We start from the raw sequence: 26607 nt of genomic DNA, 5'->3' as shown, positions 1-26607 counted from the left end.
CTCTTCTGAACTCACCTCCTAATATTCTCCCCCTTGCACTCTGCTCCAGCAACTTTGCCATTCTTGCTGTTAGGTGAACACATCAAGAACATTCCTGCCTCAAAGCATTTGAATTGGCAGTTCCCTGTGCCTGAAATACTTTAGGCTGTTATTTATTTGTTTTACTATTTCACATTTTTCAGATCTTTGCCCAAGTGTCACTTTTCATGAGGCTTTCCCTGATCTTCCTATTTAAAACTGCAGCTGTCCTCCAACAATGTCATCTCCCTTTAGTATTTATTTTATCAATGGTCAGTCATAACTAACATACTCTTTGATTTTCACTTATTTAGTTTATTTTAATATATTTTTCCTACTAGAATGTAAAGTCCATGAGGACAAGGATTCTTGTGTATTTTGTTTACTTGCTGTATAACAAAACCAAGGACTGTGGAAGACACAAAGTAAGTACTCAGTATTTGTTGAATGAAAGAATTTCAGTTAAAAATCATTTGACTATAAATATCAACATACCTCATATAAAAATCATCACGTCTCAAAACTTAAAACCAGATTCTGCTCCTGACTTCTTCATTGCTATTAAATTCACCAGTGTTTCCCCTGGTTGTCCCAAAGTCTTGGAAACATCGACTCCTTGTCCTTTATTTTCCACTACCAAAAAAGTTCCTAAGGAGAAGATAGCATACTATGGGGGAAATAATGTAAGTTTAGGAGTTAGAACTACCTGGGTTTAAATTCTTGCTCTTGTAGTTAATAGCTGTGTGCCTATATGTATATCACTAAATCTCTCTGATCCTTAAATTTCTCATTGATAAAATGAGAATAATCATAGCACCTAACTTATTGAGTCAGTATGAGAATTAGTTGAGCTGCTGTGTGTAATTCATTTAGCATAATGTATGGTACACAATAAGTGCTCAATAAACACTAGTTATTATAACTCACATTATTATTAGTATTTTCTGCAACTGCATTATTTCTCAGAAACATATTTTTTAAGAAATTTGCATTGTTTCTACTCTAGATCAGGACCTTATTAATTTAACTCCCTATCCCTTATCTTTTCCTACTCCATTCTATATAATGCTGTCAGAATTTTTTTTTTTCTAAAATGAGCTCTTTAAAAAGCATTCCTATTGCCCAACAAATCACAAAATACATAGTCTGGCAATCAATTGCTTCCTTAAATACCATGCCTTTAGAGCTTTATATCCCACTGCTCTCCTAACATGCCCAGAATTCTAGCCAAACTGAGCTCCATACTATTCAAACCGACCCCCTACCCCCATGAACAGCAATTGCTCATTCTGCTACCTCAGCCTGAAATACCTTCTTTGCCTATCAGTCTTACCTATTTGTAAAGACATTTCTCAAATTTCCTGTTCTTCATGAAAACTTTTGTGGTTAACTCAACACTGTTATGTTCATCCCTTTTTAAAATCCTCATTTATACCTCTCTTAAAGCACTTACTTCTGCTTTTTGGCTAGTAATTTGTATCAGTGTCTTATTTATGCGTCTGTTTTCCTCTTCTCCCCACTCCACCACAATTAGGCTAGAAACTCCTTGAAGACAAGGGCTGAGTCTTATATACCTGTCTGCCCCCTGGAGCACCTAGAACTATGTTTGGAATTTGTTGAGTTCATCCAAGATTTATTCAGCAAATAATTATTCAGCATTTACCATTTGCCAGGCACCATGCTTGATACTGGAGGTATAGACAGTGGAAAAAGACACATAATCTTTCTCTTCTTAGACCTTATGGTCTAGAGAGGGAGAATTATAATTGATGCACAATATGAAAATGTGATCATAGGCAATGTACAGTGTACTCTGTAAGCACGAAAGAGGGGAACTAACTAAGATATTAAGAACATATTTGATTATGTGAAGTGAACTTAAAGCCAAGACTACCCCGCTGAAGTCTGTATTTTTCCTGTTGGTCACTCCTCATTGGCCACATTTTAACGCATTTTTATCTGTATAATCTAGAATGTAGCCTTGAAATGCTCCTGAATAGAACATCTCTCTTAAAATTCTTCTGGCTTCCTTCTGGAAAAGCTGATAATGCTTTCCTTTTGTTTAGATTACATTATTTTCCAGTAGGAAAAGTTGCTTGGGATGCTTGAAAAGGCTTTCAAACATGGAAAAAAACCCTAGTTATCTGTGTTATAATGAATATAAATACTCCTGTATTTAAGAGTAATGGAGACAAAACAGGAAGGGGACTTTTTTTTCAGACATTGCTACTATTTTGTTGAGATTTCCCTTTGTCAGGAAAGAATTCATGTTATAACAGACACTGGAACATACTCCAATTTTAAATGAGATATTTATTTGAAAGAACATGCCAGATTCCTTGAGCAAATTTTTTTTCTTACTTGGGGAACCTATTCTTTCTTAATTCTACTCACTTCCTTGGGAAGAGGAAAAAATAAGAGAAAAAATGAAGTTGATGGCCTGAATTTAGCCTGATTTCCAGCAATCTACAGATCAGAAACTATTTCATATGGTGTTACTGTGGGAAGTTATTATTTTATTTATGAATATTCATCTGTTTATCTGAACCTGAAACTCACTAAATTTTACTCATTATATGGTTCAAGAGTGTTTTCCAGCAATATTATGTTATTATATCTTTGTTTGCTTATTTCAGGGAAATCTGGTTTAAATGAATATCTGGGATAGCTTTCTCTGTTTTTTACTGAGACTTCTCTTGAACAGATTGTTATTATCTATGGATATGTTAGACTTTCCCCCATCAAAATGTGTTTCTGTATATTAATAAAGGAAAGTATATTATTAAAAATACTAAATCATTAAATGAACTAATTTATAATGATGGTCTTTGAGACATATTAGTGGCATGTAGAGACTATATTTTGGGATGTGGAGCTCTGCCCATCAACAATCCAATTATAGGTCATAGGCAATTACTTGCTTAAAAACCAACTTTATTTTAGAATTCTGGTTAGGTACAAACTTTAGTAAGCCAAGAAAAAGCAGAGTTAGTCATGCAAGTGACTGTAAATAATGTGGGGCAGAACAAGGAGTGTGGAGGCAATGGTACCTCTGATACATGAGCAATAACAAATATTGTATAGAAGAGACAACATTTTTCCTAATTCTGATCAGCACACAGCAAATCTCAGGGCTTCTTTTTCTACTTTCGAAAATTTTCTAAGTCAAATAGCTTACAGTCTTTCCAGGAAACCTGTCCAGCCACTGTATCTAAATAAAGTGCTGGCTATAGCACAGTAAACAAATACTTCAGAAAATCTCTGCCTGGTTAATTCTCCTAGGGAGAATGTTCCATCAGAAATTTTATTTTAAAGAAGGTTGTTCTGTCTAGATACCACATCCAGTCAGGCTCCCAACTTCTCTTCTCTTTGATATCTGTAATTGTATGATAGGCAAGCTTCATGAAGGGAGGAAATACCAATCTGTGTACAGAAAGCAGTTACTGTGAGTTACTATTTTGCCAGGAAGTTTCACTTAGCTGAGTCCAAATGTCTCTGCTGAGATCTGAAGCCCATTTCCCCTTCAGCAGATAGTGCATATTGTTCCTCTGCTCTGAGTAGTACACTTACAATTACTTGAAAAAAGCAAGAAGGTAATCACTCAAGCTCACATCACCAGTGAATAATGCCCAGTCATGTTACCTTTCCTCAAATATCCTAATTGTGATCATTTCATATCCTGGAGACCAGGGAATGCCAAATGTTATTGGGAATGGATGACAGCAGAGGCTACTGAAATTGTACTGATAATTAACAATTACTTTAGCCACTATCCACTTTCTCGCTCCTCCCATCCATCAAAAAATAAATGTTAGTCAGTTTGTTCTTATGCAGCTTCCACCTCTCAGGGTATTGCTCTTATCCACATGATTTATAGGAGTCTATTTTTATTCTTTCTGTTTTTCTTAAGCAGGTTTCTCAAAATGTGGTCTCAGAGCTAACATGGTATATATATTAACTTTCTATTTAAAATATAAGTTACCATTTTACAAAGTCCCCTTTTATACATTACATTTAAAATATTTTCACTTTGTAGAAGTGAGGAGAAGATCACAAGTTATGTTACAGTGGGAAAACTGTACGTATTTCCTGTTCTCAGTGCCGACACGGCTGTGGGGATTTTCCTCAGCTCTTCTGAATGTTCACCTTGTGTCTCAGACCAGGCATGAGCATTTGGATAAGAAGGGAAATTTTTTTAAGGAAAGTTATAAGCTTCCAAGCTTACATAAAATAAACTAAGGTCCAAGATAATCAGGTCCTTCTGGCCCCTTTCGCTTTTTTGCAGTTCTTTTTCTTGCAATTTTCTCTTTGAGAGTGTACCCTATCCACCGCTTCACAGGATTAATAGTCTGTGAAAGTGGAGGAGTAAACCAACCTTATGGGTTCTGGTAAAAAAAAGCAAGGGTGAAATGGAAAGTTAAACCAGTCTCCAGGGCCTCACTCCAGGGTTGGCCTTGATTTTGGCTGTAGGTGGCTACCTAATGTGTTGTAGTTTCATAAATTACCAAAAAGACCTTCTTTAAGAAAAAGGAAAGAAAAAAAATCCTTTCCCACTTGTTGGCTGAGGCCCAAACTCCTTTTTCTTAAGGATAAGCCCTTTGCTCTACAGAGATAGTTTAAGCTTGGAATTGCAGACTCCCAGCTTTAAAATGGAGCCCAGTAATTTAAACCTGGTAACTTTTCTTGGAGAATGTCAGTACCTCACACAAACTCAGAAGTTTTAGGTCATGTGTAATAGATCTCAGAGCTTTTCCATCATTTGCCTTTTAGTTCAGTGTATCAGATCTTTCTGGTCTTGGTGTTTAGTGGTTCCCCCCCCCTAGTTACTTGTGTTTTACTTATAATTTGGAGCCATTTTCTCCTCACTATATAATCCAAAGTGTATAGCATTATGTTTTTAAAAAGGAATACGTATCATGGAAGCCTCTCAGCAGACATGGGGGTCTGCAGAAACCTCATAAAGAATCCTGATGGAAAATTAATTAAAATTTAATTCTAAATACTAAAATGCAAGTGGCAAAAAGGAACTGTTTAGCCCCCAGTAATTACCCTAAGAAGTACCCATAGAGCCTTCAGTCATTACTCTGAAAAATGCCCAGGAAACATTTGATGACCCAAGATCAAGGTGATTAATCTAATTAAAAAAGGATCTCATTCTTGGATTTTAAATGGCAGGTAATAGATCCTGTCCTTAGATTAGGCTTTAAGGGTGGCATGGGAAAGGAGTACAAGACACTGAACACTGCTATCCCAGATGATTAAATATAAGCTTCCTCTGGTGGCAGCTTTGTCTTTGCTAGGCCTGTCATTTTCTGGCTCTTGATAACACGTCTTTTCTGAACAGGATTCTGGTTGGTTACTTCTCAATCTTCTACCATGTTTTCTATGCTAAGAAAGTGGATCCTATACATTAAGCAAGATTTAAAGGAGTTTACTTTGTCCCTCACTTCAAAAAATGTCTCAAAAGTACTTTGAGTCACTGCTGAAAGAGTAACCACATGCCAGGAACCATTAGTGTAGTCCTACATGTCTCCTTCTAGCATCTCAACCGTCCTGATTAGTAGATGCAAACAGTCTTCTGGAAACTCTTGGCTCTTAAAGGCATCTTTCTGGTTACTGACACTGAAGTGTCATGGAAAAAGAAGATGACTGGATTCCTTGACTAATCTTCCACCAGCTATGGTACCACTTTGACAGGTACATGCCTCCTGGTTTAGGTGGAAGCAGAGAAGGGGGCACATCACTGCTAATGCACCTCCTTCCCAGACTCTTCTTCTTTTTTAAGCCATCATATTTGAGAAAAGAATTATAACTGTAAAGTATTAGAGGGATAGGTGTCTGTTTTCCTGGACCTGTCTTGAAAAGGAGGGTTAAAGGGGTGAAGTGGGGAGAGTCCTAGACTAGCCTCAAAGATACATGTGCCCAATATACTGTATCCACAATCCAAGAACCTAGGCAATGACATTCTCACTTGGAGGTCACTCTAGCCCAAGTCTGGAATAACGATGATCCAGGTATGAAACATCAAACAAATTATATTTTAGGTCCTCATCAAAACTGTTGTCACATTTGTCTGAGATGGTATCTCTCTCTCTCTCTCTCCCTCTCTCTCTTTCTCTCTCTCTCTATGTATATATAGAAAGGAAGTGGTGAAAACTGTGTCAGATGTAACTCTTTCATATGACACTCTCTTCATCCCACAACAATCTTTTAGGGACTAGATTCACAAAGACCCAGAAATTTTACTCTTCTCTAGGACAGGGTTGAAGTGCCCTAAAGGATCACAGACCCCATCTGAAGTCAAGCCTGGGGCTATATCAGCCCCAGAAGCTTGATGCATGGGCAATATTTGACTGGAATTTTGCATATTTATGTTCACTGCATAATGCTCTGTTTGTAAATAAAGTGATTTTTCAGTGAGTGGCATTATTTATAATATTTGGTTCATGTCTGATGACCTTATTTCACTGGAGTGAAAAATAATACAGTTCAAGATTGGGATTTAATGAAAGACAAACTAATGTTGTGTGATCTTGCCATTTGGCTTTAAGAGCAGATATTTATCATCCATTGTTTTCTTGGAGTCTGTAGTATGAGTTGAAAAGTATCTAAGAGACCCAGAAAATCCCTTCTTCCAAAGTCTTTTGCAGATGTTCTTGCAGAAGGACTCTGAGCTTCTATTATATGTTGACTCAAAGGATTAGAGAGGTATCATCTATCTAAGATGAAAAGGCAAGCAAATAATGAATATCCACCAGCAACTGCAATTTTTTTTGTACCTTTACAACACAGTATCAGTAACACTCAGCACTGTTTCAGAAGGAGGAACAAGTATTCATATTTTATCTCTGTTTACAACATTTTGACATGAGCAATAACCCTACTTCCTTTTTATTATGTAAAATAGCATAACCTTCTTATTTCAGACTAACATATTTCTACAAATGTCTTTATCAGGTGTAGGTTGAAGTATATAATGCACTTGTGCAAAATCCTACAAGTGTTCACACTGTGATGGCCTAAACATCTGATACTCAAAGCTCTATTTTCTCTCTTGAACCTGATCTCTTATTACACTCTTCCAAATGCCCTAGACTTCTACCATGCCAGGATGAACTTGAATGTACCTTTTAATGTCTCTCTTTTAATTTAGTCTTAATGTCTTTAAGTTCCATACCCCCATCCCCACTTTTCCCCTTTGATAGAAAAATTCTTCATAGAAAGGAGAATTTTGATAATATAATTTCTTCCTCTAAGACTTTCTGGAGCCATTCAAATTGGAATTAGCTCCCCTTCCTTTGCCTTCTCACAGAATAATGCTTGTACCTCTATTATAGTCTAATGTGTTTCATACTGTCTAATAGTATAGTTTGTTGTCTATATAACCTCTAGATTGTAACCTCTTTGAGAGTAGGAACTCTGTCCTAATCATCTGTGTATCTCTCACAACACTTAGAATAGACCTGTATTAAATGTTCTTTGGCAGACCTTTAGTAAGTGCCTGTTAAATTTTAATACAAATGTCCCTGAATGTTTGCAGAATTTTTTTCAATTATCCAGTTCTGTACAATTTTTGAAGCATGTCTTTTAAAGGCTCTTCATGTTATAAAACCCAAAATATTTTTAGTAATTTCTAGTTGTTGTTTTAATCATTGATATTGGCCACTGCAAAGCATTTGGAGGTTATACAAGCCACTTTTTAAAAAGAATTTACTTTTTATTTACCGAAAGTTGCATCTTAATTTTTTCTTTATAAAATTATATTTACAATAGAAAAAATTTGCTCTTCCTCATTGGTCATCTGCCAATGGATATAATAAGTGCTCTGGATGCCATCCCATTGAACTGATTACAATTTGCTCCATGGTTTCCCCAAAACAATCAAAATGTGTTCACTTAAGTGTTTGAGAATCAAATTGAAGAAATTTCAGAAACAATCAAGAAGAAAACACCTCCTTCACAGCAGCTGTGGCACCCAAGCTCCATGCCCCTTTAAACATTTAAAAAATCATTCAGCTACAATTTTATCGTTTTTATCTGCAACCTCTGAGCTAAGGCAGAGTACATGACTCAAAATACACTCATTTCCTTTTCAAAAAATATCTTAACTGTTAAGAATATACATTTAAACAGCCATATTGTATTACAGTCAAAGGAAGTACAACTAAAAGTAAGTCAGGTTTTAAAAGTATTACCTTCCCACCACACATACACATAAACACACACACATCAAAATGGAGTAGAGCACACTTCTTTGCAGTAATGTGATGCTATTTTTACTTTTTTTTTCCCTTTATCACCACCTGCTGCCTTCTCATGGCAGGAAATGACAAGTCCCTCCCCCATCATAGTCATGAGACCCACCAAGTACTGAAAGTGTGTTGAACAGGCACTGGTTTCCAAAACCTGCAGTTGAGAAAAAGATTATATTTTTTCTTATGAAATTTACCTGCTGGCTCACTCACTTTTATTTCTGACATAAGCCAATTGCTTACCTTTTTATGTCACTACCTACTCAGAGAGTAATGCTGGACTTCTGGATACCTGTAGGCCGAGGGAATTAATTGGCCCAGGGTGAATTTAGAAGTAATTTAGACATATGGTTACTATTTATTTATTTCTAATCCCTTTCCCTTAAATGCATTTTTGTGAAAGGCTAAAGAGAGAAGGTACTTCTAAACCAAAACTGGTGACAGTAAATAAAAGTATTTTTTTTTCAGCAAATGGCATTATTTTGCAATATTTGGTTGGTTTTTGATGACTCTTTTTTCATTGGATTGAAACCTAAATGACTAGCCACTTCTTGAGATTCATTTAGATTGAATGCATTGTATTTTCTTTCTGTTTTCTTTGTAACATTTTAACAAGTAGGAAAGCAATGACATTTAGCTCTAAGACACGGCAGAAGACTTGAATTCAGATGCCCTCCGCACCGTACTCACCAACTTAAATATATGTTAGGTACAAAGAGATTGGAGAAATAAGTCTTTGACAATTTGGAGGTCCAGTTGTTTCAGAGATTGATATCAGTGACAGACTAATTGCAAATATGTGAAGTATGTTTTTTTTTAAGATGATCATCAAATGATATCATGCTTCTATCACTTTTCTGTGATCCAACTATATTCTATTGTTCAGGAAATTTTTGAAACTTTGCTTTAGAATTGTACTTAGAGCCTACCTCATATATTTTAGAATAAATCTCTGTGATGAAAAATATTTGCCTTTTAAGGATAGTTGAATTTTGGCAAATAGTCAAAAGCCATTCAGAATGAAGTCTGAGCAATGAAGTTAAGGATCAAGTTAAAAATGCCATTTTTGGCCAAAAGCAAGGTATGAAAAGATTTGAGCATAGTGTGTTAAGACTCATTTTTCTTGATTAGCTCAAACCAGTCTGAAGGATAATTTCAAAGAACAAGTTATAAGAATAAAACACAACATCACTAGAGTAAGCATACAGATTTGCAAAGTGACCATTTGATGTAACATTTATTCAAAAATATAGTGATGTATTTATTAAAATTAATCATAGCAAAGGCAGCTTAGTGTAATAAAAATAATATCAGATTGAGAATGAGAAATCTTGAGTTCTTGTTCCACCTCTGTCATTGACTATCTTGTGTGACCTTGAGCAAGCCAATTTGTCTGGGCCTCCATTTCTTCTTTGAAATGTGCAGGTTAAACCAAATAACTTTTAATAACACTTCTAGCTCTAATTTTTTAAATTTTACTTCTGGGTTTTAATTAGCACTGGCATTCCATGTCATATATATGTTTTCATTGCATGTATATATAATAATTGCAAAATATGCAAGTATTTTATAAGTAATGAGGAGTTGTGTGACTTTGGTCAAGTTACATAAACATTTTGATGTCTTAATTGCCTCATCTGTAAAATGAGATGATAATAGTGCCTACATCAATGAGTATTTAATGAGTTAATATTTCCAAGATTCTATAGCAAGTGCTACACAAGTACATTAAAAAATGAACAAATTCTCAGCACTTTAAACAATGTAAAATAATTATATATATGCATTAATGCTGTGGCCAAAGACTGAATGCTGGCTAGTGTCTCCAGGATGAAATCACTTAAACAAATTACATAGGTGTCTTCACATACCTGTTAATATAAAGGTTTTATTGTTGTTTCTGTTGTTTAGCTTTTTGTTTGTTTGCTAGTAGTAGAATTTGACTATTTCTCTTTCTCTCTCAAGCCTGAGGTTGTATCTTGACTATGGACTTTCATGGTTATTAATAAATGAAAATGCATTCAAATTTCCCTTAGTTGATTTGAATTTCATACCATAACTGAGATTCAGGCTCAACTAGCATTTAACATTTATTAATACTTCCAACAGAAATATTGTACTTTAATTGAGCCAACAGATATTTATTTTACAGAAGACAACAGAAATATATAGTTAGTTATTTAGCCCACCCCACCTATCACTAATCATTAATTTATACGTGTTACAAACATAATATGTTTTGGAAGATGCCTAATTTTTTCTCCTTATCTCACTGAGCTCTCCAACTATACTCATACTGAGTATATTAGAAAAAAATTCTTAAATGGTATTCAGAATAGGCTCTTTTCCCTTTTATGAGAAAGTGCAAGAAAGAAAGGATGGAGTGGCTTCAATTTAGCTTCCACATATTCATAATTCTTCCAGTCTATGAGTATGGAATATATTTTCATTTATATGTGTCTTCTTCCATTTTTTAATCAGTGTCTTGTGATTTTCAGTCTACAGGTCTTTCACCTCCTTCGTTAATTTTATTCCTAGGTATTTTATTATTTTTCATGCAATAGTAAATGGGATTCTTTTCTTAATTTCTCTTTCTGATAATTTGCTAATAGTATATAGAAACATCACAGATTTTTGTATATTGATTTTGTGTCCTGCGACAAGAGTGAAATCTTCATCTTATTCCTGATCTTAGAGGAAAAGCTTTCATGATTGAGTATGATGTTTCCTGTAGGTTTATCATATATGGCCTTTATTGTGTTGAGGTATCTGCCTTCTATATCTACTTTGTCAGGAGTGTTTATCATAAATGGATGTGAAATTTTGTCAAATGATTTTCATACATCTATTGAGCTGATCATATGATTTTTATCCTTCATTTTGTTAATGTAATATATTGCATTGATTGATGTGTATATGTTGTACCATCCTGGTATCTCTGGAATAAATCCTACTTAGTATATTGTTGGATTTGGCTTGCTAATATTTTGTCAAGGATTTTTGGCATCTAGGTTTATCAAGGATATTGTCCTGTAACTTAATTTTTTTTGTAGTATCCTTGTCTGGTTTTGGTATTAGGGTAATGTTAGCTTCATAAAACATGTTTGTAAGAATTTCCTCCTCTTTAATTTGTTGGAAAAGCTTAAGGATACATATTAAATATTAATTCCATGCTTTGTAGAATTTGTGAGTGAAGGCTAGTTAAGGCAAATTTGTTTTTGGGAGATTTTTGAGTACTGTTTCAAACTCCTTACTAGTAATAAGTGTACTCAGACTTTCTATTTCTTCACGATTCAGTCTGGGGCAATTATAAATTTCTAGGAATTTACTATTTCCTTTCACTTGTCCAATTTGTTGGCATATAATTGTTCTTAGTAGTCCCTTATCATACTTTGTTTTTCTGTGCTATCAGTTGAACTCTTTCATTCATGTTTTATTTGGGTCCTCTCTCTTTTTTTCTTGATTAGTCTATCTGAAGGTTTGTCAATTTGGCTTTTACTCACGATTTTTTAAATTGTGCTTAAGTTTTAGACATGTCCATTTCCGATTGTTAGATATCTGGGCTAGCATTTCAGTAATACATTTTTTCTAAGAATAGGCATCAAGACAAAAGAGCTAAAAAGCAAGCATATATCCCCCATCTCTAAAATCTACCTCTTCCAAATCTGTTCTTAACCTAAGACTCATTGACTTTTAAGCTTATCAATCAGTGAAAAGATGCTTGCCTAATATTCATGTGAGTCACCTACAACTACTCTAATCTTTCTTCTTAGCAAATGGCATCTCTTTCCTCAACACACACATATTACCCTCTATTTTATGACTAGGGTGGCCAATATGTGCTGAGTGTTTGTGTGTATGTATATGTGTGTGTGTGTGTGTGTGTGTGTGTGTGTGTGTGTGATTCTTCCTTTTGTCTCAGGGTCCAATATGACTCAATGGAGCACTATTAATAAAATCACATTCTACCAACTACTCCATAAACCACAGCATTTCATATTATGTAAGATTACATTTATCGACTCTGAGAACTTGGTCATTACTTGGTAATATATCACATAGACTAGAAAATGTGGGATGGGTGACTAGTGAGGGCTCTCAGTACCTGTCTAGGGCCCACAAAGTGAAAGAGCACTCTTTTAGAGATGATGCCAAAAGAGAAATCAAGATAATATTTGATTACCTGCTGTTTTCTCCAGTGTGGGTGAAATTCTTTAATCAGAATGATAGGGTCTCCTGAAGGAGCCACGGGGAATCTGGCTGGTTTAATTCATTCATGCCTGAAAGAACATAAAAGAACAGTGATCAAGTGCAGCATGAATATTCTCACAGAGGGCTGCGAAATTTCAGCAAGTGGATGCTGAGACCCCAAAAATGTATTACCATGGACAAAGGAGAGCATGGAAAGAGTTACACTTAGCCCTTAGTGGTAGCATTGTAGAGTGAGTGGGAATCCCTTTACTACCATCCAACATCTCTTTTTGACTTAGCAGCTTTTGTAAAGGGTGAGAGAAGGTAGGGATGTTGGTGGCAGTGTTCACCATTCACTCCTTTGTCATAAGGAGCTCTTCCTTATGATGAGCTAGCCTATAAAAATCCCAGTTTTTAGTCAAACTCACAACACAGTTGGAGTGTAGAAACTGACTTTTCTCAGTTGGGGATATTTTTTTGAGTTCTCATGACCACAGCGAATACACACGGAGGGAGACCTAGCTGGTGTTAAAAAGATAGATTAACTTTATGCAAAACTACCTTACAGGTACTCTTCCAATACTTATAGATGGCTTTCTGTGTGGAGTGATTTAGAGTCATCAAAACCCACACCCTACACTTGCTCTTCTCTTCCACTTTACCCAATGATCTCTTGCCCAAGCTTGCCACTTTGGTTGAAATATCCCACTATACCTTCAATCCTTTAAAGCACTTTGTCTCTAAGAATATCCTACTAAAATGAAAATACTACAAGGAGGATTTTGACATTAACCCATTAACTGTAATCATTCAGATAAGCTAGTTTTCACCCTAAAAAGTGAATAAGATGAAATAAATACAGAGAGACATTTTACTTGATAGAAGAAGGGAGGTAAAGAAACAGTGAGGCAGATAGTCTTAGGTGGTATAATATAGTAGGATTACTTGAGAAGCCAGATTGTATCATAAGTGTTGGCAGAGAATACTCCTGGGGTGTATAGTTAAGATTATATAAGGTATTCTAAGTAAAAGCCAGTAAGATTGTGCTTGACACACAATAGATGGTAAATTCATGTTATTTGTCCTTTTCTTCTTGCCTCTAACTCATAGTAAATAGGGTGCTAGGCACACAGGAACTTCTCAATATATGCTTTAAAAGGATATGATGAAGAAAAATCAGTGGTGAGGATAAAATAGACTAAAGTTCTTTCTAAATTACTTTGTCTTTAAAAGAGAGTAACAATGTGGAAGAAATAGACCTGAGAAAAGAATGAGTAACCCAAAGTCATTCCCAGATGTCCTAGAGTCCATAGAAATCTGTCATGGGGGCTAGGAAAGAAAACACAGAGAGGAAGTTACAAAGTTATGATTTCTACTGGTAGTTTGTTATGTGTGAAGGTAGAATTATAACTATCCAAGTACTACCTAAGTGGGGCAGATATGTGAAGACAAATTAGAGCAATAATCCATAAGGACAGAATTCGGTGACTGAGCATGGTCACAGATTAATCATAAACTCCACCAAACAAATCTAGCTGGCTAGAAGCAGATTCCATCAAGATGGTAAATATTTTCAGCAACTTTTTTTTAATTTTGTCATTTAATTTATTATTTTCATGGACAGGAGTCAGACAAGATATCAACAAGTAGATTTTGGTTTGGGGAGGGGGGTCTCTTCTTCAATTTCTTCTTAAACAGTCATCTATCCTAAAACTATTCTGTTTTACTTGCTGGTTTTTTCACTTGCTGGCTTTTTGATTTCTCAAAACAGAGCACTTAAGCTGAGAGAAAGCAGAGTGTAGGGGAAAGAGCAGTGGTCAGATATAGGATACCTGGCTTCTAGTTTTGGCCTTATCACTAGTTAGTGATAAAACCTTAGGAAAGTTCCTTCCATCTCTGGTCCTCAGTCTTTCATCTGTAAAATGAAGGAGTTAGACTAAATTATCCTTAAGATTCTGATGCTCTAAGTCTAGTAGAAATTTTGATTTGGCAGATAAGCCTGATTCTAGATAAAAATTGGGAAAAAATATGAAGAAATTCTGTACTCTTCCTTTCCAGTACTTTATCACCTCAGGTCCAGCTGAGAGTCCTCACATCACAACCCTAACTGCTTGGACTCCATTTCTAATACAGGATCCATAGTCTTAGGCAGCCTTTCCTGATTGGCACAGACTTGTTCCTGTCATGGACTGCTCCTCATCAAAACATTTAAGCTTAAAAAAACAAGTAGATTTAAGTTAATGCATTAATGACAGAGAACAAGAAGATATTATCCAGGAACTTCACAGAAAGCATGCAGACATTTTCCCAGCAGAACTACCTTTAAATAATTCATGGGAACTATTGCAGATCCAAGCAACAAAGATCATGGTGCCATAGGAGAAGAAAAAGGGAGAGGTTTTAATTAGGTTTGACCCCTCATATCATACAATGAAGCATGCTCAGCAGCCTACACATGAAGTAACTCAACAAGTTCAGATAGCAATATTTATTAAGCACTTGGGGTAGCATGCTTTTTTCATTGATAAGCCCACATATGACATCATAATGATTCAATGAGGCTTATTATAATTTTTCAATTGATGCCAGAACTGATTAAGAATTTAAAATAAAATTTAGACTATTAATCTTTATTAAATCTCAAAGACAGACAAACTTATTTACCAAACAGAAACAGACTCACAGACATAGAAAACAAACTTATGGTTACCAGGGGGGAAGTGGGTAGGAAGGGATAAATTGGGAGTTTGAGATTTGCAGATACTAATATATATAAAATAGATAAACAACAAGTTTATACCATATAGCACAGGGAACTATATTCAATATCTTGTAACCTATGGTGAAGAAGAATATGAGAATGAATGTGTGTATTTTCCTATGTGACTGAAGTATTGTACTGCACATAAGAAATTGACACAACATTGTAAACTGACTGTAGTTCAATAAAAATGTATTTAAAATTTTAAAAATGTATAGATCTATGGGATATTAATAGCCCTTACATGAAAAAGGCATTCAATAGAAAGATAAATTTGGGAAACAGTTACTCAAAAAAATCTCTATTAATAATCTATTAATCTCTATTGATTCTTTAGTCTTTACAAACAGGTAACTGAGGGCTAGAGAATATAAAAGATTCATCCTGAGTTGCACAGCAAGTTAATAGCAGAGCCAAGACTAGAACGTAAGTTTTAATTCAAAAGACTTGTGTTCCTTTATCCACATCATATTTCCTCCCAACTACACATTCTCTAATACTTGTGTGAATATTTCTCTTCCCCTCATATAGTCTGACCATTTGCATGAAAGTTTTGTTATTGAGGCTGTCAATTTTTTAAATCAACATGAGTGTAAAAATCACCAGAAACAATTGTCCCTCATTTTCCTTTCTGTAACAGCTTGGAAACCAGTGTCCTTAACTATGTGCCAAAAAATCAACGTCTATTCCTGCCTCTTCCACATCTCTCTCCCTACCTACACCCCAAACACATACACACACACACACACACACACACACACATGCACACACACACAGAAAACACATACACTCAGGCATTGATTTCTGCTGGCATACAAGACTGGAAAAAATTGACCAAAATGAGATAAATGATATTTTTCCTCTTTGGCCCTTTCCTGCTGCTACAATTTGCTAAATCATCAATCTAGGACAAAGGAGTGACTTGATGAGATGAGCAATAAATACCATGTTGTAAATGAAGTCACCATGCTAGATGTCAGAGACATGGCCTATCTCATTGAAACCTTGTATACTGCTAGCAGTGACACAATAGACAAAACAAGAGAGAAATGAGTAAAACCAATTGCTATATCGAGCAATTCAAATGCTAAGCTCTGTAGAAAGCTGCCATATATTTAGGTACAAACCCACAACAGTTTTTAATGTGGGTAGGCCATTCCATAAGACACTTCTAAAAGCAGTGTTTTCACTAATTTTTAAAACTCATACTTTTTCTCATTTACTCTGGGTCAAGCCTTTTAACTATTATTCTCCTCATAAGCATTTCAAGCTGCAAGCTTGACCAAACATAATACTCTCATGTGCTGAAGGAATTTTGTCAGGCGAAAGACAGGTGCAACTTAATTTTCCCAGTGTGGTTTCAATCCAGTTGCACATGACACTTTGAAAATTGTACAGAAGAACTCTGACCAAAGGAATGCAAAGTACCTATTAGGCATTAGCATGATGATCCATAACTCTAAGAAAGAGGTGCCCTCAATCAAACCTTTTTCACAGGTAGAGAAACTGAAAAATGAGAAAGCTCACTGCCTTGTTCAGGTTTATACCCCAAGCCAATCTGAAAGGATCACAACTTGAAGCTCAAGGCTGTAATTGGTGCCTGCTGAAACTGTTCTAAATCAGAGACAGATGTCCCAAGTCATTTCCTTTATTTCTTCTTGGATAAGGAAACATAGACATGGGCGAGGGGGTATGTGGGTTGCAGAGAGCAGGAAGACACAGGGGAATGACCAACAATATCAGGAGAGAGACTATCTTAAAATCTTGTTCCTGTGTTTCTTTGTTTGGTTTGTTTGTTTGGTTAGTTTTTCACCCAGAGTTCTGTAATTAGATGGGTCAGATGTCTACGACATTAAGGTCCTAAATTTAAGCATGTGAGTTAGATTCCAGTTAATTATTTCTGTAATATAGCCATAGATTGGAACAGGCATCCTGTAGCACCAAGGCCTTGGTTGTAAGGGAAAAATATGACCCACAAATATAAATACAGCTCTACTTTCTTTGCTGATGGTGTGTAGCATCAATTTTATATATGAATGATCTCATGTTTTCCCCTTCAATTCTGATGCCATATAGCCAACAGAGAGTGAACTAGGTCAGCAAACAAGTATACATAAAAATAAGTTTATTTCCCCAGGCCTGTTTGGGAGAGTATCTATATACAATTTTGTTTGTGCCCTTTCTTTGTTTTTATTTTAACTTGCATTTAAAACCATATATTCTGTTCTATTCTCTGATATGGTCTTATATCTGGAATTCAGAATTTTTGCTCTAAACTTAGCATAGATTAGGTTAGGGATTTTAAAAAGTGAATATTGTAAAAGCTCTAATATGATTTCCCTTTTGCATCATATCAGTTTAAATATGAGTAGGGATGGTAAATTTCCATTTAAGGCAAAATATGTCATGAAGTCACATACCTTCTTCTAAATCTCTTTTGTATAGACAGATTTAATATGTGCTACTTTGTCCTCCCCAAGTAAATAAGCTCCATAAGGGCAGGGGCTTTATCTTATATGATTTCTATTAGTACCCATATTATATTGGAAAAGTAGTAATCATACCATAAAGATTGGTTAAATAGATTTCTGTTTCATGCCAGATTAAAATTTATTTTAGATGGATTAAAGATGAAATAAAATGTAGAAGTACTAGAAAAGATGTAAGCATATATTTCTATAGTTTTTGGGTAGGGAAGATATCTTCTTAACAAATAAATCAAGGCCACCAGCCACAGAGGGAAAGACTGACAGAATTGAGCACATAAAAACTTAAAACTATGTCCAAATTAAAAAAAAAAAAAAACTCCAAACTAGAAAATATTTGCTATATGTTCCTGAATTTATAAAGTGTTCACACACTAATTTTGGAAAATACAAATTCACAAAATTATACAATTGCTTCAAAATTAATGAAAAGATGCTCAAATACAATTACATATATGTACTATAAAAACACAAAAATCATTACATTTGCATATCAGATTATCAAAGGTTAAAAATTGTGAGGTTGTGGGGAAGTGGGGATTTTCATATTATAATTTTATGTCGAAATAAAATGGTACAACTTTTCCAGAAAAAAAAAAAGATTGGTTAAAGAGAAGTAGTAATTATACCATAAAGACTGGTTAAAGAGAATTAAAGTAATTCATCTATACTTTCTATGATCCCCATTTTTATCCATTTCTCTTCACTATTTTATGTGTTTTACCCCTCATTTACTATTTCACCGACCCAAATCTAATAAAGGAACCATCTATTTTGAAATTGGTACATCTTGACTCCTATTATAAAATCTCTTGATTCTCAAATAGAAAGAGACAAAATAGTGAAATGTGACTTTATTATAGAGACAACATAGCATAATGAAAATAGCCTTGGCAACTAACAGAATTGGGTTTGAAACTCAACCAAGACAGTTGAACAACTTTGGGTAACTTATTTAATTTCTTTAACATTGTTTTTTTTTATCTATAAAATGAGGGAAATAATAGAGTTAATGTCAAGATATGAGATTTTGCCAAATGCTGACTACATCATAAATGCACAATAATTAATCATTATTATTTTTGATAGTAGAGAACCCAAAACCAAAGTTAGAGCTAATAGCAGATAGGCTTCAAAAACCTGGTAAACCCTAGACTCTAGGTAGCTTCTTACATATTTAATAGCTTTTTCAGAAGTCATTACTAGAAAGATACTTGATTTTGAATAGGATATCAGTTCTTTGGGGAGAAAACAGCTCCAGAATGGCCTGAATCTGATGTTTACCCTTAGTCCATGGTGAGGAATTCAGTCCTGCTTTGAAGGGCCTTTGAGGAGGATTTGGGATCACTAAATATACACCTACACCCATAAATCACATTGGAGAATTCTGATTATTTTCCCCTTCCTCTAAAAACTAGTCTGCTCTCTCAGAATTGTGAGAATACAGCAAGGCCAACGGCTCAGAATTCTCTGTAAAGAAAATGAAGTCAACATGCTTAAGAGTGAGAGTGAAAAAATAAAAGCTAATTTACATGCCAAAATGATTTTTTCAAACCTACAAATAATTCATGTCCACCAAAGGGCTATGTGAAATTAAAACTTTACTTTGAAAACATACTTTTAGACATGAAAATCAAATCCATCCTTTTTTAATAAATGTGCTAAATGTTTATGGGAAAATAGAAGAACTGATCATCACTACTTAGAAGTATTTCCCGTTCTTTGGCCCAATATGACAAGGAAGCTAATGCATGAACACATACTGGATTAGACTTAAAATTTCCAAAGCAACATCATCAAGTCTTTAGAAGGGAATTTATTAGGGTGGTTCACCATCAGTTTTCATTTTATAGTGTCCACAATGTTTCCAACAAGTTCTCAAATGTGTCACTAAATGAAAAGGCTGGAGAAAAGACTGTATCTCTACCCAGTGTATTAAAGCATCCTGCATATTGGAGATCCCATGGTTTTTGAGTATGAGCCAACATGATTAACCATCATGCCCATATTCTCCAGATACTGGTTTAGCGTAGGTTTTTATTCTGGCTATATATGTTTGGGCCAAGTCCCAGTGAGGGAGCAACTTATAACCCAGGGTAATCAACCTTAATATTTCTTCCCTATAGAATGATGTCACAGGGATTTTCAAATTTACTGATTCCTAGAGGCCAGGCAGCTTTAAATTTCCTGAGTGATTGTTCCCCTAGGAAAGACTCAAACAGACACACAGATGACATTTCTCAATGTTCAATTATTACAACTGTAACTTAGAATCAATATGGTTATTAACAAGTAATTCTGTGTTAAATATGATACAGGTCATACTGTGTGAATTTTGAGAAACAGCACTGTTGTCTGTGCAGATTGCAAAATGTCTTCACAGTGCTTTGCTTAATCAAATTTCGTGGTCCAAAATTGAGGAAAGTTTACTGTATCTTCTGTGACCAAAAGGACCTTTCAGATAGTGGCTGAGCAAAGCTGGATAGCCCAAAATCCAATGGATGATACCTATTCTGGATAACTCAGGACCTAAACCTATTTTCTCTAATTAATTTGGATTGGTTATCTAGCCTGGCCATTTCATAGTCTGTCATATTCTACAGTGTTTCAGCTAGGAAGGTCATCACTGGGGTGAATTTATTATATCCACTGATGTGAAATTAACACAAATCATTTGTTTAGTCCTGATAAGCTTTTGGAGGTCATAGACTTTCAGCGGGAAAAGCATCATTGTATCAGATACCTTGCTATGGACTGTGCCTGATTTTTGATAACAAAACCAAGTATTTCTATCATCAATGGCTCTTTCTTAGATTAATGCTAAGTCAAGTGACTGAATTTTCCTTTATTTCACTGTCTTAGTTTAATAAATATTAAAAATCAGTATCACCTAGTTTTAAGTCTAGCATCCTTAGAAAAAAGAGAAATTTGTTTGTACCTTCAGAGTTAAAAATAATAGAATGAGGGAGAAAAAAGATTAAACTATAACAACAACAACAACAACAACAACAACAACAACAACAACAACAACAACAACAGATCCTGTACAAAACTGGGCTCCAGAATGTATAAGCAGGATGCTATTATTATTATGAGAGTGTGGGAAGAAAATACCAAATAAATATATCTTTAGAATATTAAATTAGTAAAATATTTTGTTGTAAAAATCAATGAGGGGCAGGAAAATATAGATTTAAAAATCCCCTCTGCAGGTCCCAACCATCCACACAAAATTAAAAAAAAAGAAAAAAAAGTAAATTTCTAAATTATTTCTACACTTACAAATTTAAACTAACCAGTTTAAATTGGACAAAAGAGTAAGAGAACAACATTGTGTGTACTAAAGAAAAGTTTGTTTATTAGATCTTGGTTATACTCTTTCTTTATCTACATTAACTGAATTATTTGAATAATCTTTTAACTTTCCAATGTGAGAGGCATGTATAAACATAACTTCATATCTTTGAGTACCTCTGATAGAATTTTTAATAGAAGTTATCTAACTTTGTCATATAATTGTGTTTAAAGATAACATCAGTCTTTTATTTTAGACTCCCTATAAGAATGTCTAGTGTATATCCTTGATTCGCTAATATGCACAATATATGTCAAGTTGCCAAATGTGCATTAGTTTCAACAACTTCAATTTTCCAGGAAGAAGAGAGAGAAAGAGATTTTCAACTTTTTACAGTTAATTTAGAACAGAAATTATTCCTGTAGTTTGGAGCCACTGTCTCACTCTTTTATTCACTTCTATAATCAAGGTGGCTTAATTATATCCACTGATGTGACCTTAATGACAAATATCAAGAAAACATTTCTTTTTGCAGGTTTGGAATTTAAAGGATTAAAAAAACACATCTGATCAATACTAAATCAGTCTATATTCTACATGTCATTCATTTTCCTGCATACCATTTGGTCAGACACTTCAAAGTAGCCACCCAAGATAACAAATTTTTAGTTTTAAAAAACCAATTCATAAGTCACTCTGTGTTATTTAAAAAAGATTAAATACTCCAGCAGTAAGTCATCATCAGTACTGTTATCCTTTAAATAACTTGTAAGATAATAAGTAATAAGAATTATTTTATTATATAAAAATAAGTCATTAGCTTTTAAGAAATAATTGGTAACATGTTATTAGCTTATGAGAAATACCTGAATCTCATCCGCTAAGTAAAGCTGAAAAGAATTTTAACTAAATAATTATAATTATGACAATATTAAAGCTTTTCTTCTGTTGCTGAGAATGTGGACAAAACCTTGCCATTATCTGCCATAAATAGTGTAACACTGAGCAAAAGCTCATGGAAGAAACAAAAATATTGTCAAGAATTAAGGGAGAATTGAGGGGCTTTTAATTTGGTGCCAAACATTTGCATATATATTTAGATACCTAGTGAGATAGTAATTATGCTGTCTGAGATACAACTGAGACTGAATGCGTAGCCTTGGCTCATGCTCTGGATATAAGTCAAGTTTCTATGTGACCCACATACTGATCATGGCCAACGGTTTAAACTTTGGTTTCCTTACTAGGTAATCAGTGTTAGTGAACTTCTTGGCCCATACCCAAATCTCCAGAGTTTATACAGACTTGAATTTAGTTAATATCCTGCACTTCTGATTATTTCTCAAGAACTCTATTTGCATCTTGATTCCTGGTTGATGCTAATGCAGCCATTCCTGCACATGAAAGTGATGCCTGTTAAGTACACTCTCCTTTCTGAATTGTCTTCCAATGACTATACCAAGAGAGCCCACTTTAATTTTCAAATCTAAGATATCACTCTCTTATATGATAAACATTAGTGATAGTCACGCCATTTACTACTGTAACCTCTTTAGGATTCACACACCGCCAATAATCATAGTATTTAGCATCCTCACGCTTTATCCTAAGCCCCATATACATACTGTTTTTTGTCAGGCAGATACCCTGTAATTTTGACCCACTTCTTAAATCTGGAATCCCCGACACCTCAGGACTTTCTGAATACTCTCTCTTATCTTATAGTGTGGCCAGACTTTTGCCACTTTTAGATATATAGCAAATAAGCATCCAGTCCACAGCCAGGTCTCTGTTATTGTATTGTATTATGGCACTTAGCGTACACCAATTTATATTTGGGGATTTTTTTCTGTAGGCACAGTAGGAATAATTCTCTCCTATTCTTGAAAGGAAACCATTGTAAAGCACAGCAAATCAAGGTTTGCTACATTATCAGGACCCTTGGGAGAAGCCTGAATTGTGCCCTCGGTACTGAGAGGTTCTCAAGTGATTTCAAAATGGCATCTTTTAACATTTCTTAATGAATAATGCATGTGCCTCTTAATCCTCAAGCCTTCTTAGGAAATGAAGAAAAGTGAAGTTAAGCACTGGACAAAGTGTCAAGAAGCCTGGATTCTAGTCTTTTCTCTGTCACAAACTCACAGAGGTATTTAACCTTTTCATTTCAACTCTATGAGCCTCAGTTTTTCCAATTGTAAAATGCAACTGCCAATCTATATCACTTCCCAAAGCATAAAAGAGTCTCAGACGTTTGCCATTGCTCCTGTGAATGACAGGATTTGAATTTGTTTCTGATAATTTCTTATTTTCTGACTAGAGTTCTGGTGACTGATTTTTGGGACCTATGGCGCAAGAGGAAGGCTTTGAGGAGTTAACTTTAATGGACAAGGAAAACAGTACTATCTGTGGTCCCACCTCTCAGGATTAAGTAAGAGTCAGTAGAAGGAGTTAAATTCCCCTTTTGGTTCTGAGCATCTGATTGATGCCAAAAGTATCTATGAGAGGAAGACAGAAAGCATGCTCCTTTCTTCTTTTCATTTCAGTTAATTAGTGCAAAGGTGGGTAATTGATTTCATTCATTCCTAAGGGTCCCTAGGTGTAAATTCAATGAGCTTTTTGGAAGAGTTAATGTCCCACTTGTGTTTATTCACCCTTACAATATTCTGTACAGTATTATGCCAGCCCCCATATAATAGATACAATGGATGGTTCCTGTTTCATGGAAATACTACTGCAACATATGCCGAAATAGAATAGTACATGTGTTCACAAGTGCAAAGAACATGTTTTTAATTAAAAAAATCACCCTCTAGCACAAACTTCTTGGAGGATAGCACTTATGTATTCCAAACATTTGCTAGTGTGGCTGGTGGAATCTTTGCCTCGGCTGAAAAACTTGAATCCCATCTATAAGATTGGTGCTTTTGCCACCATACATGAGATTTACAGCAGCTAAAGCATTCAGAAAAATATACTCTTTACTAAATGACCCAAATCTCTCTGACAAATGTAGCTCTTCTAGTTGAATAAAATTATAACTTTTTTCTTCCCTGGAAAGATTACAGCAGCAGAATATGAAGTCCATGTACACCAGTATTGACAGCAGACAAGGGAGCAGGAAAGTCATTTGAGATTTAATCTTGGGTCATGTTGCACCATGGAAATCCATTATTTCCTTTCTTTTAATCTCTGAGTGGAGTTTCTAACAGTTACATGCTATTGATAGCCTCGTCTAACATTAGCCTTCTAATGTTAGAAGGTAATTTCCGTAGTATTTTCTCTTTGAGCACAAAAGAAAAACAACATGTAAGTCAGAAAACAATTTCACTTACAGTTTATGAAAATAAGTTGTTAATTATGAGTATCTAAAAATGTAAATTTAATTTAAAATTATTTTATCCATTGTTGATTTTTTAAATGTACTGATTATTGTAATAGATGCAGCTTATCTATGATCAACTGTGCCTGTTGTCTTTCTTATTTCCCCTCTCTCATGTTAAAAACATGCTTTTTTTTTTTTTCCTTTCTGGAGTGCTTTCTTTGAAAGCAGATTCTCTACAGCTAACATTAATTATAATACCCTTTTAAAGTGAAAATATGTGACTTATACTAATAGGAACACACATTCATGTTGGTAAGGGTCCTGAGACATTATAGCTCTCTTACTTTTTAAAACATAGCTCATTTTGAAAATAACACAAATGTAATCATTTTAATCTTTTGGCAGTTAAAAATATTATCTCCAAAGAGTTGTAGCAAAGGGTAGATAAAAACCATCCTGCACTTTCATGTTAAGTAACTCTATTTAATACAGAGTTGGTTAAATTACAAATGGTTATAAGGCTATTTTATTCAATATAAGTTGAAACACATTATGAAAAACATCTCCGTGTCAAACTTACATTTCTCCAAGTTCAAAGTTGCCTCCCCCCACCCACTTTAGGCAGCCAACCGTATAATTATGTTTGTGCAAATACCAAGGAAATGACATACAAGGATGGTCCAGGTTTATTATATCCATACCATCCTTAGATCTGACAGGTTACTCAGAACCTGGTATGAATAGGTCAATTTAAGATTTCAAGGGTGAAAGGCATAGATAATAGCCAATATGCATTAAAAAAAGAAACTGGAGCTTACCGTTTCAATTTCTTTCTGTTTTCTCCAGAGATCTCCCAAGAATTTATGTGACAGCCACTCCAACAAGGACGCTACTGATCTGTGCATTAATTCTGGCTCCCTGTTCTGAGAACAACCAATCGAATCTCCCTTCACTATCTCCCCCTCCAAAAAAAAAAAAAGTAAAGAAAGAAAGAACAGAGGGAAAGAAGGAGGGAGGAAAGAGTAAAAAGAAAATAAAATTAAAGAAAGTTAAAAGAAAAATGAAGAAAACAAAAGGAAAAAGAAAGATAAAATTCTCAGCATTACATAACCACTACCATGTTGGAAAATATGGTAGTGAAATGTCAGAGTGAAATATGTAACCCACTTTGTGAACACTGAACATTTCCGTTTTCCAGGGGAAGCTTGAGCTAGCGCTCTCTCTCTCTCTCTCTCTCTCTCTCTCTCTCTCTCGCTCTCTCTCGCTCTCTCTCTCTCTGTCTCTCTTCCTCTGATTAATGATGCAAGGCTACCGCTATGGGCTGTATACACAGCCTGCAAAGCTCCACACTTAAAGAAATTCTCGTTTCTATTTATAGGACCACGGTGCATTGCCTTCCAGTCCTGTGGCTGTACTCAGCTTTAAGTTTGTGATAATACACAGTCTATTTGTTCATGGAGTCCTTTGCTGAAGCTAGGTACCCTCTGGCTCCATCCATAGATAGTGGACCATTGCAGTCTTCACTATTATTCTTTCTCACAGACCCTCAGTTGTTGTGTTCAAGTACCAAAGTGGACACACCCTATCTAAGGATGCCCCTTAGTTAGATTTCAATAGGAGAGGTCAAGGTGGTGATGACCTTTGTCCAGCATATTTGTGTATGTTTAAACCTCCAAACTCCTGACATTGAAATAAATACCATACTCCTTAAGAGGAATTTAGAGATACTTAACTCACCACTTCCTGTCCACCTATTCTCCATTCCTCTCAGAGTCCTTGTCACTAGGATGTGCAGGTAAGCACCTATTTTCTCTCAGTGTTTAGGGAGGACTGGGTGAAAAGAGACTGGTTTCTTGTAGTCCAGACTTATAGCCACAAACTCTTGAAAATGATGTTCCAAGAAGTCTTGGAGTCCCAGAGCACAGCACACACACTGTATTAGGCACCTAAGAGCCCACCACCACTGCTACCATCAGCACCACTGGAAGATAGATATGAGGAAACTAAAGGCAATCCCCAAGACTTGAGTAGTATATTTAGATCAGAGTGAGGGAAATTTTCACATAGGCCATGGGACAAGTAAGTATATTAGTACAGGTCCAGCTTCACACCAGGACATACCTGTGTGATATATTATAGGGAGCACCTGTATTATAGGGAGCTCTCTGCTTCAAAATGCTTCCTTCACTAATGCCTGAAACACCAGTTCTTTGGAGGTAAGCATTCCTTTCTTTCTGAAGTCTTAGTTTTCAAATCCTAATGCTCTCCTAGAAACATATTTG

At 35.1% G+C, this 26607-nt stretch overlaps 1 protein-coding gene across 4 annotated transcripts in view; it reads right to left on the bottom strand.

The window, feature by feature from the left end:
- Positions 1–25509, bottom strand: part of GPR174 (G protein-coupled receptor 174) — a 31426-nt gene extending 5917 nt beyond the window's left edge. For 3 of the 4 annotated variants that reach the window (XM_074359129.1, XM_045513390.2, XM_045513391.2), the window contains exons 1-2: positions 25144–25509; positions 12454–12550 (exon numbers count right to left, since the gene is read on the bottom strand). The gene's annotated coding sequence lies outside the window, so the exon portion shown is untranslated. Of the gene's footprint in view, positions 1–513; positions 12414–12453; positions 12551–25143 lie in introns of those variants that run through there. The other variant, XM_074359130.1, reaches the window with a different exon arrangement.
- Positions 25510–26607: the final 1098 nt, after the last annotated feature.

Source organism: Camelus bactrianus, chromosome X, assembly GCF_048773025.1.
Source record: "Camelus bactrianus isolate YW-2024 breed Bactrian camel chromosome X, ASM4877302v1, whole genome shotgun sequence".
Lineage (NCBI taxonomy): Eukaryota > Metazoa > Chordata > Mammalia > Artiodactyla > Camelidae > Camelus > Camelus bactrianus.
This window is presented reverse-complemented; position numbering and strand designations above follow the sequence as displayed.